We start from the raw sequence: 26254 nt of genomic DNA, 5'->3' as shown, positions 1-26254 counted from the left end.
AGTGGCTGTACAATTTTATATGCCCACTGGAAGTAGATGAATAATCTGGTTTCTCATCATCCTTGCCAGCTTTTGGTGCTGCCACTTTTATTTGAAGCCATTCTGAGAGGTGTATAGTGATATATGATTGGGGTTTTAGTTTGCCTTTCCCTAATGGCTAAGATGTTGAGCATCTTTCCATGAGCTTATTTGCCATTTGTATGTCCTTTTGTGGGGAATTCTTCTTTGGATGTTTTGCTCATTTTCTAATTGGACCATTTTTGAGTTTTGTGAGTTCTTTATATATTCTAGAGATTGGTCCTTTATGGGATATGTGGTTTGCAAATGTTTTCTTCTACTCTGTAGCTTGTCTATTCATCCTCTCACTGAGATCTTTCATGGAACAAAACTTTTTAATTTTGATGAAGTTCAGTTTATCAATTTTTCCTCTTATGAATCATACTTTTGTTGTTGAGTTTAAAAACTCTTTGCTAAGTCTTAGCTTCCCCAAGATTTCTTCCTATTTGTTTTAAGCCTTGTAGTTTTCATTTTACATTTAAGTCCATGATCCATTTTCAGTTAACTTTTGTATAAGGTGTGAAACTTAAGTCAATGTTCACTTTATTGTAATAGGTGTCAAATCGCTCCAGCACTATTTGTTGAAAATGCCATCTTTCTTCTATTGAACTTTTTGCAGATTTTAAAAAAATCAGTGAGGCAGATTTTTATAGATCTATTTCCAGGTTCTCTATTCTGTTCCTTTGATCTATGTCTGTCTCTCCACCACCACCACGGAGTATTGACTACAATAGCAGCATATAATAATCCTAGACATCAGGTAGACTCACTCCTCCCGCTTGATTTTCTTTTTCAACATTGTTTCAGCTATTCTCTTTCCTTTGCCTTTCCATATAAACACTAGAAAAATCTCATCTAGACATAAAAATAATTTGCCGGGATTTTGGTCAGAATTACCTTAAACCTATATATCAATTAGAGGAGTATTGATTCCTCCAATCCGTGAACACCTTATATCTCTCAGTTTATTTATATCGTCCTTGATTTATCAGCATTTTGTAGTCTTCAGCATGTAAATTCTATACAGTTTTTGGCAGATTTATACCTAAGTATTTCATTTTATGAGCAATTAGAAATGTATTTTTGATTTCAGTGTCCATTGCTCATACATTGAAATACAATTGGTTTGATTTTTGTATGTTGATTTTATGTTCAACTCTAAATCTGTAATAAGTGAGTCTAACTTACTGGACTCACTTATTATAGATTCCTTGGGATTTTCTAAGGGACAATCATGTCATCTCCAAACAGGAACAGTTTCATTTCTTTATTTCTGATCTCTCTGCCTTTTTATTGACTTTTCTTGCCTATAGCACTGGCTAGAGCTCCTGTCAGTACATTGAACAAGCATGGTGAGAGCAGACATCCTTGTTTTGTTTCTGATCTTAGAAGAAAGCATTCAGTCTTTCACCATTAAGTATGACATTAGTCGCAGGTTTTCTGTAGATGTTTTTTCAAGTTGCAGAAGCCTCCCTCTCTTCCTATTTTTCTTATAATTTTTTATCACAAATGGGTATTGGATTTTGTTAAATGCGTTTTCTGCGTCAGTTGATACAATCGTGTGATTTTTCTCCTTCCGCCTGTTAGTATAGTGGATTACATTGATTGATTTTTGAATACTGAACCACTCTTGCATCCCTTGGAGAAACCTCACTTGGTCATGGCATATAATTTTTTTTGTATATTGCTGAATTCTATTTCCTAATATTTGTTAAGGATTTCTGCATCTATGTTCATAAGAGATATTGGCCTGCTGTTTGTTTTGTTTTGTACTGTTTTTGTTGGGTTTTGGTATTAGGATAATACTAGCATCATATAACGAATTAGGAGGTGGTGCTTCCTCTTCTGTTTCCTGGAAGAAATTGTGTATAATTGGTGTCAATTCTTCTTTAAATGTTTGCCAGAATTCTCCAGGGAAACCTCCTGGGTCTGGCAAATTCTTTTGGGGAGCTTCTAACTTAAGAATTAAATTCCAGGCCGGCCCGCTGGTGCAGTGGTTAAGTTAGCATGTTCCGCTTCTCAGCAGCCCAGGGTTCGCTGGTTCGAATCCCTGGTGCAGACATGGCACCGCGTGGCACGCCATGCTGTGGTAGGCGTCCCCACATGTAAAGTAGAGGAAGATGGGCACAGATGTGAGCTCAGGGCCAGGCTTCCTCAGCAAAAAGAGGAGGATTGGCAGCAGATGTTAGCTCAGGGATAATCTTCCTCAAAAAAAAAAGAAAGAATTAAATTCCCTTAACAGTTACAAAGTTATTTCATATTGTGTGAGTGTGGCATTTTGTGTTTTTCAAGTAATCAGTGTTTTTCATTTCATATAAATTGTCAAATTTATGTGTGCAGAGTTGTATATAGTATTCTCTTATTATTCTTTTAACGTCTAAAGGGTTGTTGTGAATTCCCTTTTCATTTCCAATATTGATAATTTACGTCTTCTCTCTTTTTTCTTTGTCACCCTTGTCACAGATTTGTCAATTTTATTGATCTTTTCAAACAACCAACTTTTTATTTTATTGACTTTTCTCAATTGTTCTTCTGTTTTTCCATTTCATTGGTTTCCGGGTTTATCTTTATTATTTCCTTCCTTCTCCTTGCTTTGGGTTTATTTTGTTGTTCTTTTTCTAGGTTCTTGAGGTAGGAGCTTGGATTACAGATTTGATCATTTTCCTGTTTCTAATGTATGCATTTCATGCTATAACATCCCTCTCAGCCCTGCTTTAGCTGTGTACCACAGATTGTAATATGTTGTATTTTCATTTTTGTTTAGTTCAGTATATTGTTTGATTTCCTTCTCCCCACTAGGCCTCCACTGATGCTCAGAGAAATTAAGTGATTTGCCCAAAGCCGCATAGGTAGCAAGTAGCACAGATCAGATTCGAACTCAGCTAGTCCAAAGCCTTGGCTCCTAAACTCTATACTTTCTGCTTCTCTAGAGCTCTGTGGGCAGCCTCCACATGTCTGATATGGACAAGAGTGCCTCCTTGCTGGTTACTGCTCCCACATGGCCTCCACCACTGGCAATGGGGAGGGGTGATTTCATTTGGCTGGGTCTTGCTGAGAGTCCTGAATCTCCACTAGGTCTCCTCTGATACCACCCAGCAGGGAGAGTAGGGGATGCCCCATTACTACTGCCTGTGTCCCTAGCCCTTTGATTACAGACAGCAAGCTTTTGTTGGGGTTTCTTTTTTCAGTGCTTGATGATATTTCCAAGTTGCCAGCTTCTTTTGCTTCAACTTTGGGACATATGAGGCCGAAAGAAAATCCAAGGAACTCACCCTGTGTTGTTCCTTGGGTCCCGACATCCATAGTCCATCCCCCTTCTCTCTATTTTTCAGAATCTTCTTACGTGTCTCTGTACATAACGTCCAGGATTTTTACTTGTACATAGCAGGAGGAATAGGAAAACATGTTTCCCTTTCTCTTCTTGGAATCAGAAGTCCATATTGTACCAATTTTCAAAAATTTAATGAGCAAATTTTTCTTTAGAATAAAAACTTTTACGAGTAGAGTGTGTTCTCCAACATTAAAGTGGAAACAGCATTTTCTTCATTGGAGATCTGATTCTAGGTCACCGAAATTTATATTGATGGTTCTTAGCAGCTGTATTTTGGGGATAGGAAGCATTTTATTGCAAGTATGTCGCCTGGACTTATACTTTTATTTCAGGATATGAAAGAACAAAGAATTTCACTTAAGAAAATGTTTGTTGTGTAGAAAATTATAGGGGACCTATTCAAACACTGACTTGGAGCTGATGGTATAAGGATATTCTGACTGTAAAGTACCAGAACCATTTGGTCAAACTCATAGATTAAAGTGCAAAAGTATCATGCAGTCTTTTTGGAATCAGCTGTGTTTGTGATACTGAGACTCGTTTAGTGACAAACACTCATTTGATGGCAGAGTTGTAGCTGCCCTAATTTTAAAGCAGTTGATGGCTTCCACTGTTAAGTGCCATTATCACAAATGATGTTACACTTATCACAGCAGCTGCTGCCAACATTCTCCTTCTCTCACATCCCATGCTTCGTGAATTCCAGGTGATGAATATCAGATTGTTTGCAGTGAGAAGTGGTTGATGTATTATGACAGAAAATAGATATTATTGTTTCTCTACTGAAAAGAAGGTTCCCTGAATTCAATATGAGTGAAGGACTGATGGAGAATTCCAGTTTCAATACAAGCATTGTTCAGTTCTTTGTGTATGCAGCATTAATCCACTTCCATTCCAACAGCAGACATAGTAAATCAATCACCTCACATTCCTCGTTAGCCTGGGCACATCATTAGTAGGATGGCTGGATTTAACAAATGAAAGTACAGAAGGCTCAGTTAAATTTGAATTTCAAATGAACAACAAATAATTTTTTAGTATAAGTATATCCCAAATATAGCATGAGACAAATTTATACAAAAAAGTGTCTGTTCAGCTTCTCTGGTGAATTCTACCAAACATTCAAAGAAGATTTATTACCTATCCTCCTCAAACTCTTCCAAAAGTTAAAGAGGATGGGATGCTTCCTAACTCATTTTACGAGGCCAACATTACCCTGATACCAAAACCAGACAAGGAGAGCACAAAAAGAGAAAATTACAGGCCAATATTGCTGATGAGCATCGATGAAAAAGTCCTCAACAAAATATTAGCAAATAAAATACAATACCTTAAAAACATCATACACCATGATTAAATGGAATTCATTCCAAGGATGCAAGAATGATTCAACATCTGCAAACTAATCAATGTAGTATATCACATTGACAAAATGAAGAATAAAAATCACACAATCAACTCGATAGATGCAGAGAAAATATTTGACAAGATTCAGCATCTGTTTATGATAAAAATTCTCAATGAAATGGGTATAGAAGGAAAGTACCTCAACATAGTAAAGGCCATATATGACAGACCCACAGCTAATATATACTCAATGGTGAAAAACTGAAAGTTGTCCCTCTAAGAACAAGAACAAGACAAGGATGCCCACTCTTGCCACTCTTATTCAATCTAGTATTAAAGTCCCAGCCAGAACAATTAGGCAAGGAAAGGCTGTCCAAATTGGAAAGGAAGAAGTAAAACTGTCACTATTTGCAGATGACCTCATTTTATATATAGAAAACCCTAAAGAATCCACCAAAAAACTATTGCAAATAGTAAATGAGTACAGTAAAGTTGCAGGGTACAAAATCAACATACAAAAATCAGTTGCATTTCTGTACTAAAAACAAACCAGCAGAAAGAGAAATCAAGAATATAATTCCATTTACAATCACAACCAAAAAGAATAAAATACTTAGGAATAAATTTAACCAAGGAGGTGAAAGACCTGTCCATTGAAAACTATAAATAAAACACTGAAAAGTATATGTTCAAAGAAATCAAAGAAGAAAAAAAGAAATGGAAAGATATTCCATGCTCAGGGATTGAAAGAATTAACATAGTTAAAATGTCCATATTACCTAAAGCAATCTACAGATTCAATGCAATTCCTCTCAAAGTCCTGATGACGTTTTTCACAGAAGTAGAACAAAGAATCCTAAAATTAATATGGAACAACAAAAGACTCCAAATAGCCAAAGCAATCCTGAGAAAAAAGAACAAAGCTGGAGGTATCATACTCCCTGATTTCAAAATATATTACAAAGCTATTAGTAATCAAAACAGCATAGTACTGGCAGAAAAACAGACACATAGATCAGTGGGACAAAATTGAGAGCCCAGAAATTAACCCACACATTCATGGAGAGCTAATTTTTGATATAGGAGCCAAGAACATACAATTGAGGGGCTGGCCCCATGGCCTAGTGGTTAAGATCAGCACGCAACACTCTGCATCAGCAGCCCAAGTTCCATTCCTGGGCCCCACTCATTGCCAGCCATGCTGTGGCGGTGACCCACAAACAAAATAGAGGAAGATTGGCACAGATGTTATCTCAGGGTGAGTCTTCCTCAGCAAAAAAAAGAAAAAGAAAGAAAAAGAAATACTTCCAGCAATAACCTGAATAGGACTTAGTTATAAGTTAAAAAATTAAAATAAAAAAACAGAACATACAATGGAGAAAAAAAGTCTCTTCAATAAATGCTATTGGTAAAACTGGACAGCCACATGCAAGAGAATGAAAATAGATCACTATCTTACATCATACACAAAAATTAACTCAAAATGGATTAAAGACTTGACTGTAAGACCTGAAACTATAAAACTTCTAGAAGAAACATATTAGTGTACTCTTTGACATCAGTCTTAGGAATGTCTTTTTGGATGTCTCCTCAGGCAAGGGAAACAAAAGAAAAAATAAACCAATGGGGCTACTAAAAACTAAACTAAAACTAAAACGCTTCTGCATAGCAAGGAACAAAACAAAAATACAACTTAACATTTAGGAGAAGATATTTACAAATCATATATCCAATAAGGGGTTATTATCTAAAATATATGAAGAACTCATACAACTTAACAACAACAAAAAGACAAGCAAACGGCCCCATTAAAAAATGGGCAGAGGATCTGAACATTTTTTCTAAGAAGATGTACAGATGGTTAACAGGCACATGAAAAGATGTTCAACATTACTAGGGAAATGAGAAACAAAACTACAATGAGATATCACTTCACACCTGTCAGAATGGCTATTATTCAAAAGACAAGAAATAACAAGTGTTGGAGAGGATGTGGAGAAAGGGGAACCCTCATACACTGCTGGTGGGAATGTAAATTGGTGCAGCCACTATGGAAAACAGTATGGAGATTCCTCAAAAAATTAAAACTAGAAATACCATAAGATCCAGCTATTCCACTCCCAGGTATTTATCCAAAGAACACAAAAACACTAATTTGAAAAGAAACATGCACCCCTATGTTCATTGCAACATTATTCACAATAGCCAAGACTTGGAAATAAGTTAAGTGCCCACCAAGAGACAAATAGATAAAGATTGGTATATATATATATATATATATATATATACACATACACACAATATATACAATAGAATAGTACTTAGCCATAAAAAAGATGAATCTTGCCATTTGTGACAACATGGATGGACCATGAGGGTGTTATGCTAACCAAAATAAGTCAAATGGAGAAAGAAAAATACCTTGTGATTTCACTTATATGTGGAAGATAAAAACAACAACTGGCAAACACAGAGATACAGAGAATAGACTGTTGGTTACCAGAGGGGAAGGAGAGTGAGGGGAGGGCGAAAGGGGTAAAAGGGCACATGTGTATGGTGACAGACGGCAAGTAGACTTTTGGTTGTGAACACAGTGTAGTGTATAAATATACAATGTAGTGTCAAAATATAACAATGTACGCCTGAAATTTACATAATGTTATAAACCAATGTTACCTCAATAAAAAATTGACAATTAAAAAAATAATAATTGTGAAGACAGTCTAACAACTTGGGAGAGGTGCTTGAAATATTAAGCAACAAAAACATAAAAACATTTATTCCTACAATTTCAAACACATTAAAATTATGTTTGCAGAGGACTTCTGGCATCATAGAAGACTAGCCGGCATGGCAGAAACCCTTTCCACTAAAATCATATAGAAATTTTAGCTAAAATGAGTATTTTAAATGAATTTAATATATATATATATAAAACTGGTTGTAAAGAATGTGAAAACGCAAGGTTCCAGGAGAAAGCACAGGTATCAAAGGTGGATCAGGAAGTGGGGGTGAAACTGTGGTGGCCTACGGGTATTTTAAACTTGGAATTAGGTCATAGGTCTGAGTTTTAACCTAAGTGAGACCTGGGGCTGTAGTCGTGAGCCCCTTCAAAGACAGCAGGAGACAGGGAAGGAGAAAGAGTTAGAACTGAGCCCACTGCATGAAGCCTGGAGCCTCAAAGCATTATCCAGCTCTGCCTGGGAAAAGAGCAAAGAATCTTGTCATCTGACTGAGCCTGGGGTAAAGATAAGTCATCTATGAGAAACTACAATTCTCAGCATGTGATGAGTCTGATTTTGCATTATTAACCCAGTATGGAACGTCAAGTTAAGAAATTAACATCTAACAGAAGCTTTAGAAGGAGATAATAGAAAGAATGAGGACAGGTGTATTTGAAAAGATAAAGTGTAGAATTTTCTAGAACTAAGGAAGACATGAGTTTTTTCTAGCTATGCAACATAAATAAAATAAATTAGCACTGACAGAGATCATAGTGAACCTTCAGAATATCAAAGACAGAGAAAACCTCAAAGGCAACCAAAAAGAAAAGATAGATTTCCTATCATTTTAGTCTGGCAGTGGTCTCCTCATCAGCAACAAGAGATGCCAGAAAACAATGAAGCAGTATCTTCAAAGTGGTGAAGGAAAATAATTGTCATCCTAGAATTCTGTTTCTAGACAGAAGCTATCAGTTAAGTATGAAACAGAAAATAACGACATTTCAAAAAAACGTACATTGTTTATCTGAAATCCAAATTTAACTAGGCGTCTTATATATATATTTTTATGTGAGGAAGATTGGCCCTGAGCAAACATCTGTACCAATCTTCCTCTACTTTATGTGGGATGCCACAGCGTGGCTGGATAGTGGTGCTTGGTCCATACCCGGGATCCAAATCTGCAAACCCTGGGCCACCAAAGCAGAGCAGGCAAACTTAACCTTTATATCACTGGGCCAGCTCCTAGGTGTCTTATCTTTTATCTGGTAATGCTACATCAGAGTTCTTAACACTGCACTCAAGTAACTCCTCTCAGTCTGTTGGAATTTGCCTGTTACATAAACCATATAAGCATCTGAAGTGTAGAAAAAGGAGGACAAATGGGAATTTTAGAGGAGGGACTGATATAATGAATTTATGTCTAAGAAAATAAGGTGCCAGCAGTGTTTTTTCTACAGGAGTAAAGTAAAGAAATCTCTATGTTTCCTATGTGATGCAGCAAAAATACTGAATATATTCCAGTTACATGCCAATCACTTAAACATTATTACTAAAGACAAAGTCCTTTTGTGAGATTTGGTGTTGTATTTCTAATAGAGTGGTTCTCAAAGTGTAATTGCCAACAGCATCTGCAACACTATGAACTTCTTAGGAATGCAAATTATCAGATCTACCTCAGACCTTTCAAACCAGAAACACTGTAATGAGTGCCTGGGAATCTGGTCTTAAAAGCCCTCCCAGAAATTCTGATGCACGCCCAAGTTTGAGAAACGCTACGCTGTCAGCACAGCAAAGTACAATAGTTGCCCTGCGAGAGAAATCGTACAATTTGAAGACTCATTTCATTTTTCTGCCTACCAATGTTTCTATAAATTTAGAACGAGAAAAGTCAGTAGCCTACAGCTGGCTCTTAATTTCAGCTAAGGTACCAACTCAGTACAAATCTAACATCTTCCCACAGAGAAGCTCTACACCCTGAGCAAATACCACGTCCTCTCTCTTCTTTTATCCCTGCTGGGGAGGCGGGTGACTGATGCTTCCTCTATTGACTCATCAATGGTAAAGCCTGGTTATCATGACCTCTGCCAGCGTAAGTCATGCAGTAAGCATCAGTGTTTCCAGATTCGGTGTTCTCTTTAGCTGAATCAACAACAGTTTTAAGTGTTCTCTTATTTAGATCAACATATCTAGTCAGATAGATACATTGTTATTTTCTTAAACTGACCTTGGTACCAGCTTATTAGAACAAAAAAAAAGCAAAACAAACCACAACAATAAAATGAAGACACAACTCCAAAGGGATTTCATTTTTATTGACCAACACTTATAAACTGGGCACCTTACATATGTATTGTTATTTGAATTCATGTAACCACCAGGAGAGGCAAGATTCCTATTTCAAATTTATGAATAAGAATGCAGATTCAGAGTATCTATGTAATTTACCTGAAGCCACATATTTAGGAAGTAGCACAGGGCAATTCAAAGCCGGGTCTGTCAGTTTCCAAATTCTATTGCTCTGTGCAATATGCCATTTTCCTTCCTTATAGAAGACCTTCAAGGATGGAGCCACCAAATGAACAGAACTAATTAAAGATTCAATGACTTTCGTGAACTATTTCCCCACATCATCTGATTCACTATTTATAGGATGTTTTGATGTGTTCTCAAATCCCACTCTGAGGGGCTGGCCCCATGGCCGAGTGGTTAAGTTCATGCACTCCACTGCAGGCGGCTCAGTGTTTCGTTGGTTCGAATCCTGGGCACGGACATGGCACTGCTCATCAAACCATGCTGAGGCGGCGTCCCACATGCCACAACTAGAGGGACCCACACCGAAGAATATACAACTATGTACCGGAGGGGCTTTGGGGAGAAAAAGGAAAAAAAAAAATCCCACTCTGAGGTCCAGTCTAGTTTGCCTTTTCTATGAACCCTACCAACTCACAGTTACAATTCATTTTTCTTAATGCAGACAGAATGCATTGTCTTTCTTTTCCTTTGTCATTTAACTATATGGTAGTCTCAAAGAGTTATTTCATCCTTTCAAGTTTGTTTATACTCCATAACAAAATGTTTGAGGTCACAAGCTGTGTCTTCCTTTTCTCTAGCAGCTCTTTCAGGACTGAATACCATGTCATATAGAGGAATTAGTGCTCACAAATATCTGTTGCATGGGTTTCAGCATCCTACGTCACAGTGTCTGCTACCAAAATTAGACCAAAAGAATTTTGTTGACCAATCAAAGGAATCTTAGGGATGCAAAGATAAAAATGCATGATGTCTGTGAGGAAGGAGTTCAGTAGAGAGACTCATCGGGGAGGGCATCTCGGTGGCATGGTGCTCTGTTGTACTGGCCATTAGAGGCATGAGAGAAGCAACTACATCTTCATGTAAAAGTTAGAAAAGTCTTATACAAACTAGCCCCCGAGATACAACTAGAAAAATGAGGGAAAATTTGTCAAGATACCTGAGCAAAAAAATTCTACTCAGGAGATATCCTATCAACAATATGTGTAGAGGAAAAGGGAGGACGTGGAGACTAATGTAGTTCAGTACCACTAAAGCACAGGAAGGGAAGGTCTAGTGGGTTGAATTGTGTCCCCAAAGAGCTGTAGACAAGCCCTACCCCCAGCACCCACAAGTGTGAACTTTCTGGAAACATGGTCTTTGCAGGTGTAATTAGGATCCCTGAGATGAGATCCTCCTGGATCTAGAGTGGGCCCTAAATCCAATGACTGATGTCTTTAAAAGAGAAAGGAAAGGGAGATTTGACACAGAAAGAAAGAAAAGGAAGCCATGTAAACATGGACACAGGAATCGGAGTTATGTAGCTTCAAATCAAGGAAAGCCAAGGGTTGTCAGCAGCCGTTAGAAGCGAGGAGAGAGGCATGAGAGCATTCTCCCTCAGCGACTCCAGAGGCATTGACTCAGCTGACACCTTAATTTCAGACTTCTGGCCACCAGAATTCTGAGAGAATAAATCTCTCTTGTTTTAAGCTGCAAGGTTGTGGTAATTTGTTATGGGAGCCCTGGCAAACTAAAACAGAGGGGAATTAAGGAGCACAGCGATAGGACATGAAGGGAATTAAGGAGCACAGTGAAAGGACATGAGCCTAGACAAGTAGATAGGCTTCAGATCATAAAGATTTGTGGATGTTATATTCTTTGCAGCTTGAACATTTTCTGACATTGTAGTGTAAGCCCTGACAGCTGGGTTTTCTCTTTTTTGTAATGCAAGTGCCTGACTTATGCTTTGATTGCCCAGGCGTCCACTCAAAGAGGCATCCATTTAAAAGATGGCTACCTCAAAGACACACATTGCCAGCCACCAGAAGGTGGCCACTCTGCTAAGTTTCCTTTCTTTTAGGGATCTTAGTTGATTTCAATAACTGCTTGTCTTTTTTCTCTTCCTGCAATTTAAATTTCTGCTCTTGCATTTTAAATGAACCAATAAAGAGTGAGCCGGCAGAAAGCCCAGGCCTTCACCCTTGACTCCAATAAAAGCGGATCACTCTCCTTTTCTCTCTCTCTTCCTCTTCAACTTCGCTGTGTAGCCCCAGGTGTGTCATGTAATTTCCAGGACCTGTAAGTAATAAACCTTTTTCCAAAGTTTCCTTATGGTTATCGCTGAAGTGTTCCTTTCAATCATAATAAGAACAAGGGCCGGTCCAGCCACAACATGAGTTATCAATAGGCTGAGACCAGCACACAACAGACATGCTATACGAAAACCACTCATGAATTTTGAGAAGAGAATTGAATGATCAGATTTAAGTATTAGATTGTTTTGTGATAGAATGAAAATGAATGACAGAAGACTGATGAAAAAGCTATCTTAACAGTTCAACTGGGAAAAGTCTGTGTAAGTTCACCAGTAGCGGGGATAGACAGGAGAGAAAGGATATGAGATAAATAATAGAAAGGACAAGACCTGTGCTTTTTGAATACAAGATTTCAGAAGGCAGGAAAAATTTATATTCATATCATATGTACTATTCTGTAACAACCATATGTACTATTTTGTAAGCTAACATTCTCACTCAGCAATATAGTTGTGAACACAAAGCAACGATTTTACATATTCTTATGTAACATCATTTAATAACTGAATTATATACTATCATAGAGATGAACCATGATTTGTAAACCAAACCCTTATTTTTTGTCAATTTTTAAATATTTCTATCTTATAAACAATATTATAGTTAATATCATTGAATATATGTTTGCACATTTCTCTGATTATTTCAATGTTTCCTTAGAATAAACTCAAAGACTGAGTAAAATATTATGTAGATTGTACAGTTTTTATTCTTTAGTTTTACAAATTGCCATTTTGTCCTCTCAAGAGTTTTGTTTCTTTTTGTTAATCTAAACATCTACCAGTCATGCATGATAGATGCTATATATTTATTCTCTCTTAGAGTATTGACATTCTTAAAGATTCTGATAGGTGAGAAATGGCACAAATTTCTGTTTTATTTGCATTTCTCAAATTATCTTTAGACTGAACAGTTTGTATGATCTGTTTATCAATCTTTTGCACATCTTTCCTTCTGTCAAGCCTGAGTATGCCCTGTGCCTATTTTGCTATTGGTTATTTTTTCCATTGATTCTTAAGAAATTTATTACATATTAAGTATTATGATTCTCTGTCAATAATTCTGCACATATTTCCCCATTTTAACTTTTAATTTTTATGCTCTGCTATGTTCGCATCCCTCAAAATTGTTATGTTGAAATGCCCAGTTCCCAGAGGGGGTGATATGCAGAGGTAAGACCTTTGGGTGGTGATTAGGTCATGAGGGTGGAGCCCTTCTGAGTGGGATTAGTGCCCTTAGAGATCCCCAAGGTCTCCCTCACTCCTTCCGTGATGTGAGGACACAGCAGGAAGATGGTCATCAATGAACCAGGAAGCAGAACTTCATCGGACACTGAATCTACCAACACCTTGATCGTGGATTTTCCAGCCTCTAGAACTGTGAGACATAAGTGTTTGTTATTTAAGCCACCCAGCCTATGATATTTTTGTTATACAGCTGCGTGAATGGACTAAGATATGCTCTCTTTTTATTCACAAAATTATTTATTTTTTGGTAATGTAATCTATCAACATTTTCCCCTATGAATAATGCCTTTCATGTCATCTTAAGAAAGTTTCTTTACTCCAAAATTCTGTGATTATTTAGTTGTATTCTCTCCTAATACTTTTACTTTTTATGTAAATAGTTAAATCATCCTAAATTTATTTCAGCCACAACTAGAGGGACCCCCAGCTAAGATATACAACTGTGTACAGCGGGCGTTTGGGGAAATAAAGCAGAAAAAAAAATTGGCAACAGTTGTTAGCCCAGGTGCCAATCTTAGAAAAAAATATATATATTTCAGAAAAAAATGTGAAATAGGGATCTACATTCACTCTTTTTCTCATACACAAGTATTAAATCAACACTATATTTGAAGCCACAGCAGGTTTGAATAACGACTAAAATGACGAACCAGATGAGGAATACTCTATATACTGTGCAAGTGATTCTCTTATTAATCAGTAGTATGGAATTGTTATGGATGAAAGCCTGATTCGAGCTGATTCACAACAAAATGTCAGGGAGGTTTGGAGACAAAAGATATGAGCAATTCTTTTGAAGAGTTTGCTGTAAATGGCAGCAGAGAAATGTGGTTGCGGCTTGAAGAAGTGCAGTCAGAACTTAGGGATTCTCTGAAATAATTCTTCACGCAGTTTTTGTTTTTTTCTGGAGGTTGGATGAACAATTCTAAATGAGAGGTGTGGATACACATTGAAAGACAATGGCTCTTGCCATCTATGTGGTCCCTCTTCCTCTCCAAGATCCCACGGTAAAGACTGTAAAAATATACAAAACAAATAGATGCACGTCAGTGTGAAAAATACAGAACTATGTCATTTTCAGGGCAGGTGTTATAACAAAATTCCGGAAGATAGAATGCAGGTGCATCGATGGTTTAACCAAAGCAGAAGAGATCACAAATGTACCACACAAGTAGCAATCTTCACAGTGTAGCTATGAACAGAGTGGCCAAGAGTGGCTCCAAGCAAAAGCATGTTCAAGTTCAGCAAACTGGGTGGACAAGAGAATGACTGTCTACATGTATGGCTGGTGCCCCCAACCCCATTCACTAATCATTAAGGACAATTTATCTAGTTCTATGGAATGATGAAATGGATGATTGGAATGAAGAGAGATGAAGGGCAGAAAATAAGATATAGCTGAATTTCCACAAACACTTGGTAATAGGGTTGCCAGGTAAAATTCAAAAAAATACAGGATGTGTGAACTTCAGATATACAACAAAAAATATTTTAGAATAAGTATTTCCAAAATATTTTATGTAACATACTCATTTGACATTATTTCTTGTTAATCTGAAATTAACATTTAACTAGGCGTTCTGTATTTTTATTTACTAAATCCAGCAGCCCTACTCTGCAAACAAAGTCAACTTGGAAATTTTGGAGGTCCTGACCTCTTGTCGTAGAGAAAATGTGCTTGATGACAAAACCATGCATTTACTCAAAATCTCAAACAAACCCTCACATTCAGAGGTTAGAAGTTTTAGTTAAGAAACCTATCAAATGCAAAGGAAACTCTCACCAGCTACCTTGTCAACCAGTACTTCATTAATGAATACAGATGATGAAACAAGGATCACCAACATTTGAGGAAAAGCAAAACAGAAGGGTCATGAAGAGAAGCAAAATAAGAACTGGCCTTAATATTTCAGGTAGCAGAAAAAGATGTAAAAAAGAGTTCTAAGATTTCCCTTGAAATGAATGATTGTCTTCTTTCACAAAATAATACTGTTCTTCACTTATATTTATGCCTTGATTTTCATAAGTAAATTTAAAGATGTATAATACCAATAGACAGATTATTCACCGCTAGCACCATGATAAAACATCGAACAAACAAAAAAAACTAAGGAAAGACCACTGGATTTGTTAATTAGAATAAATCCTCAATTTCAATAGATACAAGTGAAACCTTTTTTTATATTAGCAGATTGATTGCATCCTTTAGAAGAGAAAAAATCGTTATGCCTTGTTTTGAAAACACAACTAACAATATGAAATCATCCTTGCAGATAGCAAAATAGCTCAATAGAGAATAGTTTCTAGATAAATTACCAAGGACAAAAGCACAAAGAAATCAAATAGTTTTTCTTTTTTCACGTCTGTTTTCATGTATGGATATCTGTATCTCTATATAGATATAAATCCTTTTTTGATAACATTATCACTCTTGAAAAAAATGAAAATAACAGCTGTTGGGTGGGAAAACACTATATACCACAAAAACCTATGAAATATGTTAAAGTTTCATATTAATATATTGATATTTTACAGAAATGCTAGTTATAGGATATTAAAATAGTTAAAGAATAAATATTTGAGTGCTATTGGGAGGATTTTTAAAAATCTCAACTAAATTTAGGTTTAATTAAAAAATGAGAAATTATGATTACATGTTTTCCCTGTGATTTCCTCTATGACAATATAAGCCTCATCAGGACCCAGATTATTGCCTTCCCTCATTCACCAATGAACCCCAACTATATAGAATAGTACTGGGATGTAGTAAGTTTCTCGATAAATATTTGGTGAATAAATGAGTGAATCATTATTCAAAGAGATTTGTTAGGTTAATACTCTTGAAGAATATTTCTCCCTTCAATTCCACAATAACCAAAAAAAATATAGATAAACTGTAGATGTAACCTATTCAGCAAAAATGGAATTTTGTCAGGAAATTATAATCATAAAACCATTTTTCCAATGGCACATTTCGAATTCCCTTTGAGAGGAGAATAGGAGGTATCATAAAATTAGGCAGAAGCATTAAACCAGTTAGGGCGTTTTCATGCCTAGCTTTCTAAAGTTTATCACGCTCAAGCAATTTACTGTGAGTCCAGTAACCACGTGAGTCGGGTGAAAGTATTCAGTCACCCTTGATGGGCCAGGGTGGCTCCATTCACTGGCTCACTGGGTCCATTCACCCAGCTGGTATCTGAGTTTCTTACTGCTTTTTGTTCACACTGCTTCATGTCTATTTCTCTTTGTCCCTGTAAGGTAGGGTGTTAGAAAATCGTTGACATTTGTTGACAGGTGACTTTTCTTTCAGGGTAATAGAATACAGTTTCCCAGACGCCTCCCAGGCTTGAAAGTAGAAACAGGCAAAGTTTAGAGAGAAGTGAGGTGAGTAAAATACGTTTGATGTTTCTTCTGACAATATAGATAGTTCATTCTTTTCACAGGTTAATGGTTGGTAAGCTCCTCTGGTCCAGAGCTCAGATCTGCAGCACCTGGAGTTCTATGCTGTTGATATTCCAGAGAGAGGATGGAGAGGTTATTAATTTTTTACTGTAGCATATTGTGTAGTTTATATATTTTTTCCAACAAGAAAGTAGTACTTGTTCTTTGTAAAATACTGAGAATCAGAAATAAGAATATAAAAATTGCATAAAGTATACCTACCATTATATATTGACCACTTTAAATATATGATGTCTTTTCGAACTTTCTTTCCTTGAAAAATGTTATTTTTCCAGCCAATGAACTGCTATGGACAGTTTTTTTCCCCTTCCCCAAGGTAGGATTTTATGAGTCCTGGTATGATGTTGACTGGCTCTGATTATTGAATCTCTCCCAGAGTGAAACCATATCTGCGAATTCTGTTATTTATACATATGTAAAGGATGCATTTTACTCTAAATTATCAAACAAGAAAAAAGTGGCAGAAATTTCTCTTTCATGCTAACACAACTTCCTTCGTCTCCCAGTCCTTCTCTTTACAAATCATTTATGAATACTTAGAAGAGGTTGAAGAACCGTTAGTGAAACCCCATTTCTTTTGCCCTAATTCTGTATTTTTTTTTTCTTCCAACACATAAAATTTCAGGTTGATAATCTTTAGTGTCAAAGGATGATGGAAAGTTTTAAGCATATCAACCTGCTTTACTTTCCAAATGGTTTTTAGAACCTAATATTATTTATTTTTAAAGCAAAATTCACATGTTGAAAGGGGAAAAGAATTGGAGAGATAGAGGTGGGGGGAGGAGGAACTGAAGATTAGCTTTTCGATTACATCATGTTGCAAATTCTACTTTATTGCTTTGAATATAGTGACATCTAGTGGATAGCAGATATTAATACCATGGGTGTTTTGGTATCAGAATTCAGTCATTGTAAAAAGCAAAAAGAAGTCTGATTATATAGTCCCAGAAAATCAAGAGGATTTTATAGCAACCTAAATTCACTGATCCACTCTCACTATCTGTTCATCTGCCAATAAAATCTGGACAGAAAGTGACTTTATTACTTTGACAGTCTCAAACATTGCAGAGTAAGGGAAAATATTATCTGTGTAGCCTTGAGGAAGGTGAAACAAGGGTACAGATTCTGAGGCTGGTTAGCAAAAGTGCACCCTGTGTGTGTTAGGGGGACAGATCACTTTCTGCCTTTTCTGCCCACATGACAGTATTTGCCAACCGCAAATTATTTGTCATATAATTTTTTTCATTTGCCTTCCAGTGTATTTGTCTACAACACATATTTTGATTACGAATTAATCAAAGTAGTGCTTTATGCCTTTAAGTCAACAGTGACTATTTAGCTTGCATTACAATTCTTCATTAAACTTACCATGTGGACTAGCTATATATGTTTGACACTTTGCAGTTTGCGGAGCAGTTTTTACACACTATTATTGAATTCTCATTGACACATATTAGTAGTATTCCCATTTTATAGCTAAGTAAAGCAAATCCTAAAATATTTTAATAAATTAGCTAAGGCAGCAAAAGCATCCTCAATAAGAGAGACAATGAATCCAAGGGACAGTCCATCTCATTTCCTCATTATCCTCCCCTATTGAACTTCCAGGGCAAAGAACAAATGGCACAATGCTAGCTCCCTGCATAAAAAGGCAATCCAGATTTAGATAGGATCGAGACTTAGTGGGAATTACAATAATAACAACAGCCGTCACTCTGTTTATGGAGTGCCTTTTATTTAGCAAACGCTACTCTAAGAAATTGTTATTTTTAGGGGGATCTCGTCAAGATGGTGGTGTGAGCAGATTTTGAACTCCCCTCCTCCCACGAACACAACCAGGTTACAACAATTTTTGGAAGAATTACCCTGGATTGAAAATTGAAAACTGGATAAAAAGAACCCCCACGACAAGGGACAGTCCTGAGGAAGGTAGAGGAGGCAGTAATTCCAGCCGGAGAGGAAAAAAGCCACCTTTGGCAGCAGCGGAGCTTCTCAGCTGGCCAGGCAGGAGCCACCCTAAGGTACACAGCCCTCCCTGGAGGAGTGAGGTCCAGAGCGGGGGCGATACTGCTATAAGCATCCTTCGGACTCAGCCCAACTGAGACGGGGGTCTTACTGTCTGGCTTTGCTGGCTATTAACTGCAGCAAGGACACCCCCAGAAAAGCTATCGGTCGAAAGCCAAAAAGACCCAGGTCTTAAAGGGCCCACACACAAACTCATTCATTGCAGCAACCTAAAATCACCAGAGAGAAGGCTGACAGTCCTTTGGTGAAACGAGACTCACCTGGTGGGCTCTGGGGACATCTTGGTGAGAGGAGGGACTTCTCCGGAGACTGAGACATTGGTGGGGGCCATTGTTCTGAGCTGGTCCAGGCGTCCTGATATGGACACCTCTGGGGCCATTGAGGTGCATCCCTTGGGCTGTTAGCCCAGGGGTCTGCCACGCCCACTAGAGCACTGATTTAATCCAGTTCAGCCAGGGCAGGCAACCCGCCCTAGGGACTGGCCTCACTAACAGCAAGCCCTCAGGCTACATTTCAGCCTGCATTGACTGGGTGCCTTGATCCTCTACATGCAGGCAAGGGTGTCTGCCTCTGTGGGGCAGGGCCTGTGTGAGGACCAGGTGAACTGTGGGGGGCATTGGGGGAGAGGTGGGGACCTCTGCAGTGTGGCATTGGGGTATGCTCCAGGGGGTCGAAAAGTGTGCATGGACCAGGACTGTGTTGACAGTGTATGTGGTCCTATGGGGGGTGAGGCTTATCAGCAGCAGAAGACTTGTGCTTCACAAATAGCCATAAGAAGGATCAGCCCCACATTCCAAAGCCTGAAACAATTGAGTGCCCCCATGCCAAGGGCTAGCCCCACTCAGCTGCACTCCTAAGAGAACTGACAGCAGCCTTGTTGGCCTCAGGCCTATCACAACTGTACACCCCTGAGCCTAGCAACCTGCTACACTGGGTACCAACCCAGTTAAGAGGACAATTGCAATAAGAGTGTGCTGATAGACTTTGTAGCCAATAGTGCTGAGGCTCCCCAAACCAGATTTACAAACAGCTGGACAGGGAAGGAAAGATCAGACTCCCTGGGTACCTGCAGTGGGAACAACCCTGCCACAGCGGAAGGACACAAGTAGTCCATAAAGGGGTCACTCCTGGTTCTTATAGACTGGTGACAAGAGGGAAACACACTGCTGGGCCTCATAAGGCATCTCATACATAAGGCCACTTCTCCAAGATCAGGAGACATAGCCAACTCACCTAATACAAAGAAAATAGCACAGAGAAAGAGGTATAATGAGGAGGCAAAGGAAAGCTTTCCAAGCAAGGGAACAGTACAAAACCCCAGAAAAAGAACTAAGTGAAACAGAAACTAGCGACCTACTCAACAAAGAATTCAAACAAAATATCATCAGGATGCTCACAGATATGCAGAGAAGAATGGGTAAACACAGTGAGCACATCATCAAAGAACAGGAAAATATCAAAGAAAACCAATCAGAAATGAAGAATGCAATACTTGAAATGAGAAATTCACTAGACGGACTCAATAGCAGAGTAGAGGAAGCAGAAGAATGGATCAGCAAGCTAGACGAAAGACTAGAAGAAATCACCCAAGCATAACAGAAAAGAGAAAAAAGAATTAGACAGAATGAGAACAGTGTAAGGGAACTCTGGGACAATATCAAGCATGCTAACATTTGTATTATAGGGGACCAAGAAGGAGAAGAGAGAGAGAAAAGAGCAGAAAATTTATTTGTAGAAATAATAGAGGAAAATTTCCCTAACCTGAGGAAGGAAACAGACATCCAAGTTCAGGAAGCACAGAGAGCTCCAAACAAGAGAAGCAAAAAGAGGCCGACACCAAGACATATTATAATCAAAATGTCCAAAATTAAAGACAAAGAGAGAATCCTAAAAGCAGCAAGAGAAAGGCCACAAGTGATATATAAAGGGAAGCCCATCAGGCTATCAGCAGACTTCTCAGTCGAGACCCTACAGACGAGAAGAGAATGGCACAACATATTTAAAGTGCTAAAAGGAAAAAACCTACAGCCAAGAATACTCTATCCATCAAGGTTGTCATTCAGCATGGAGGGAGAGATAAAGAGCTTCCCAGACAAGCAAAAATTAAAGGAGTTTATCACCAAGAAACCAGTTCTGCAAGAAATGCTGAAGGGACTTATTTAAGTGGGAAAGCAATGACCACAAATAGAGATAAAAAAAAATTATCAAAAAAACCCAAAACAACAACAACAACAAAACAGGCAATAAAATCACCTGCAAGGTAAAAATATAGTAAAGGCAGCAGATCAACTACCTGTGAAGATAATATGAAGGTTAAAAGACAAATGTACTAAAATCACCTATTTCAATGATAAGAGGGTATGGATAGACACACACTAAACAAAAGACTAGATATGATGTGAAAAACATATAACGTGGGAGGAGGGGAGTGAAAAAGTAGAGCTTTTAGAAAGAGGTCAAGCTAAAAAGTCTATCTGCTCAATATAGACTGGTACATGCAGAGTATATTAAATAGGATCCTCATGGTAACCACAAATCAGAAACCTATAAGAAGCAGGAAAAAAAGTAAGACAAAAGAAATCAAACATATTACTAAAGAAAGCCATCAAACCACAAGGGAAGAGAGCAAGAGAAAAAGAAAGGAACAGAGAAGAACTACTAAAACACCCAGAAAAAAGAAAAAGTGACAAAATGGCAATAAATACATCTTTATCAATAGCTACTTTAAATGTCAATGGACTAAATGCTCCAATCAAATGCCTTAGGGTGGCCAATTGGATAAAAAACAAGACCCATGTATATGCTGCATACAAGAGACACGCTTCAGACCTACAGACACTCACAAACTGAGAGTGAAAGAATGGAAAAAGATATTCCATGCAAATGGCAAAGAAAAGAAAGCAGGGGTAGCAATACTTATATCAGACAAAATAGATTTTAAGTCAAAAACTGTAATAAGAGACAAAGATGGGCACTACATAATGATAAAGGGAACAATCCAACAAGAAAATATAACACTTGTAAATATCTATGCACCCAACATAGGAGCACCTAAATATATAAAGCAATTATTAACAGACATAAGAGGAGAAATAGACAGTAACACAATAATAGTAGGGGACTTTAACACTCCACTTACAGCAATGGATAGATCATTCAAACAGAAGATCAACAAGGAAACACTGGCCTTAAAGGACACATTAGACCAGATGCACTTAATAGATATATACAGAACGTTCCATCCAAAAACCACAGAATACACATTCTTTTCAAATGCCCATGGAACATTCTCCAGGATTGATCACATATTAGGCCACAAAACAAGTCTCAATAAATTTAAGAAGATCGAAATAATACCATGCATCTTTTCTGACCACGAAGGTATGAAACTGGAAATCAACTACAGAAAGAAAACCAGAAAAGTCACAAAAATGTGGAGATTGAACAAAATGCTATTGAACAATGATTGGGTCAATGAAGAAATCAAAGAAGAAATCAAAAAATTCCTGGAGACAAATGAAGATGAAAACACAATATGCCAAAATCTGTGGGATACAGCAAAAGCGGTTCTACAAGGGAAGTTTATAGCAAATCAGGCCTACCTCAACAAAGAAGAAAAATCCCAAATAGAGAATCTAGAAGTGCACCTAAGGGTACTGGAAAAAGAACAACAAACAAAGCCCAAAATCAGCAGAAGGAAGGAAATAATAAAAATCAGAGCAGAAATAAACTAAATAGAGACTGAAAAAACAATAGAAAAAAACTAATGAATTAAGAGCTGGTTCTTTGAAAAGATAAACAAAACTGACAAACCCTTAGCTAGACTCACCAAGAAAAAAAGAGAGAAGGCTCAAATAAATAAAATCAGAAATGAAAGAGGAGAGATTACAACAGACACCTCAGAAATACAAAAGATAAGAGAATGCAATGAAAAGCTATATGCCAACAAATTGGATAATCTAGAAGAAATGGATAAATTCTTAGAAACATACAACCTTCCAAAACTGGACCAAGAAGATGTAGAAAATTTGAATAGACCGATCACCAGTAAGGAGATCGAAACAGCAATTAAAAACCTCCCAAAAAATAAAAGTCCAGGACCAGATAGCTTCCTTGGTGAATTCTACCAAACTTTCAAAGAAGACTTAATACCTATCCTTCTCAAGCTCTTCCAAAAATTTGAAGAGGAGGGGAGGCTTCCTAACTCCTTCTATGAGGCAAACATTATCCTGATACCAAAGGCAGACAAGGACAACACAAAAAAGGAAAATTCCATGCCAATATCACTGATGAACATTGATGCAAAAATCCTCAACAAAATACTAGCAAATCGAATACAACAATACATTAAAAAGATCATACATCATGATCAAGTGGGTTACATTCCAGGGATGCAGGGATGGTTCAGCATCTGCAAATCTATCAACATGATACACCACGTTAACAAAATGAAGAATAAAAATCACATGATCATCTAATAGATGCAGAGAAAGCATTTGACAAGATACAGCATCCATTTATGATAAAAACTCTAAATAAAATGGGTATAGAAGGAAAATACCTCAACATAATAAAGGCCATATATGGCAAACCCACAGCAAATATCATTCTCAATGGAGAAAAACTGAAAGCTATCCCTCTAAGAACAGGAACCAGACAAGGATGCCCACTGTCACCACTCTTATTCAACATAGTATTGGAAGTCCTTGCCAGAGCAATCAGGCAAGAAAAAGAAATAAAAGGGATCCACGTTGGAAAAAAAGAAGTGAAACTGTCACTCTTTGCAGATGACATGATTTTATATCTAGAAAACCCTAAAGAGTCCACTAAAAACCTTTTAGAAATAGTAAAGGAATACAGTCAAGTCGCGGGATACAAAATAAATGTACAAAAATCGGTTGCATTTCTATACACCAACAACAAAGTAGCAGAAAGAGAAATTAAGAATACAATCCCATTTACAATTGCAACCAAAAGAATAAAATACCTAGGAATAAACTTAACCAAAGAGATGAAAGATCTGTACACCAAAAACTATAAAACATTGTTGAAAGAAATCGAAGAAGACACAAAGAAATGGAAAGAATTTCCGTGCTCTTGGATTGGAAGAATTAACATCGTTAAAATGTCCATACTTCCTAAAGCAATCTATAGATTCAACTCAATCCCTATCAAAGTTCCAACAACATTTTTTACAGAAATAGAACAAAGAATCCTAAAATTTATATGGAAGAACAAAAGACCCCAAATAGCCAAAAGGTTCCTGAGAAAAAAGAACACAGCTGGAGGTATCATACTCCCTGATTTCAAATTATACTACAAAGCCATAGTAACCAAAACAGCATGGTACTGGCACAAAAACAGACACACAGATCAAAGGAACAGAATTGAGAGCCCAGAAGTAAACCCACACGTTTTTGGACAGCTAATATTCGACAAGGGAGCCAAGAGCATACGTTGGAGAAAGGAGAGTCTCTTCAATAAATGGTGTTGGGAAAACTGGACAGCCACATGCAAAAGAATGAAAGTAGACCATTCCCTTACACCATGCACAAAAATCAACTCAAAATGGATTAAAGACTTGAATGTAAGACCAGAAACCATGAGACTTCTAGAGGAAAACATAGGCAGTACACTCTATGACATTGGTCTGAGCAGCATATTTTCAAGTCCCATGTCTGACTGGGCAAGGGAAATAAAAGAAAACATGAACAAATGGGACTACATCAAACCACAAAGCTTCTGCACAGCAAAGGAAACCATCAACAAAACGAAAAGACAACCTAACAACTTGGAGAAGATATTTGCAAACCATATATCAGATAAGGGGTTAATATCCAAAATACACGAAGAACTCAGGCAGCTCAACAACAAAACACCAACAATCCAATTAGAAAATGGGCAAAAGATCTGAACAGAGATTTCTCCAAAGAAGATATACAGATGGCCAACAGGCATATGAAAAGATGCTCAACATCATTAGCTATCAGGGGAATGCAGATCAAAACTTCAATGAGGTATCACCTCACTCTGGTCAGAATGGCTATAATTAACAAGACAGGAAACAACAAATGTTGGAGAGAGTGTGGAGAGAAGGGAGCCCTTGTTCACTGCAGGTGGCAGTGCAAACAGGCACAGCCATTATGGAAAGCAGTATGCGGTATCCTCAGAAAATTAAGGATAGATCTACCATATGATCCAGCTGTTCCACTGCTGGGTATTTATCCAAAGAACTTGAATATACAAAGGCATAAAGATACTTGCATCCCTATGTTCATTGCAACATTCTACACAATAGCCAAGACACAGAAACAACCTAGGTGCCCATCAAGGCACGAATGGACAAAGGTGTGGTATTCATACATGATGGACTACTACTCAGCCATAAGAAATGACAAAATCCGGCCATTTGTGACAACATGGATGGACCTTGAGGGTATTATGCTGAGTGAAATAAGTCAGAGGGAGAAAGTCAAATACCATATAATCTCAATCATAAGTAGAAGATAAAAACGACAAAAAAAAACCACACATAGCATTGGAGATTGGACTGGTGGTTACCATTGGGAAAGGGGGAAAGGGGGAGGGCAAAAGGGGTGATTAGGCTCACGTGTGAGGGGATGGACTATAATTAGTGTTCGGGTGGTGAACATGATGTAATGTACACAGAATTCAAAATAAGATGTTCATCCAAAAAAAAGAAAAATTTTTAAAAAATTAGCATATAAAAAAATTATTATTTTTAGTTAATAGAGGAGGCATCTGAAGTAGAGAGAGGTTAAATAGCTCACTTAAGCTCATAATGCTGGTATCCTCAGGGTGAAAATACTGTACTCTCCATCTGTGAGCTTATGTAACAACAAGTATAACATAAACCCGGACTTTTAAAATAGAAGTTGCTCACTTGTGTATTTGTTTAATTTTAATTAGGCAACTTTCAATTTTAGAAGTTACTTTATTTTGATTTGTTGTTTAACGTAGCTGCTATTTCTTAAACAAGATTGACTGAAAAAAATGCTAGATTTGGAATTAGAAGACTCAGATTTTATCCAAATTCTTTTTCTCCCTAGTGAAAGGTTTGTTCTTGGAAAATTAATTTAATTTAGCTGGGCTTTTATGTCCCATCTATAATCCAGAAAAAAGTAATTGTTTCAAACTCTCTATAAACCATTGTAAGAATAAAAAAAATAATGTGTGAAAGCATTTTGAAAATCGCAAAGCACTGTACTAATTTAAAATATGATTATAATAATGACATATTCATAAGAAAAATCAGGCTGGTTCTCTTTTCTAAACTGAGGTCAATAGAGGATCTGAGTAAAGTACAGTCTTGACGAGTCTTCCAAATTACTGTTATAGAATCCTAGAGAAAAGCCCCAGTTTTGTAACAAAATTATTACGGCACAAAATTGGGGTTCCCTGCCTGGTGTGCGTAAACAAACCAATTAATTATGGCAT

Source organism: Equus quagga, chromosome 5 (genome assembly GCF_021613505.1).
Source record: "Equus quagga isolate Etosha38 chromosome 5, UCLA_HA_Equagga_1.0, whole genome shotgun sequence".
NCBI classification, from domain to species: domain Eukaryota; kingdom Metazoa; phylum Chordata; class Mammalia; order Perissodactyla; family Equidae; genus Equus; species Equus quagga.
Note: the sequence above shows the minus strand (reverse complement) of the source record.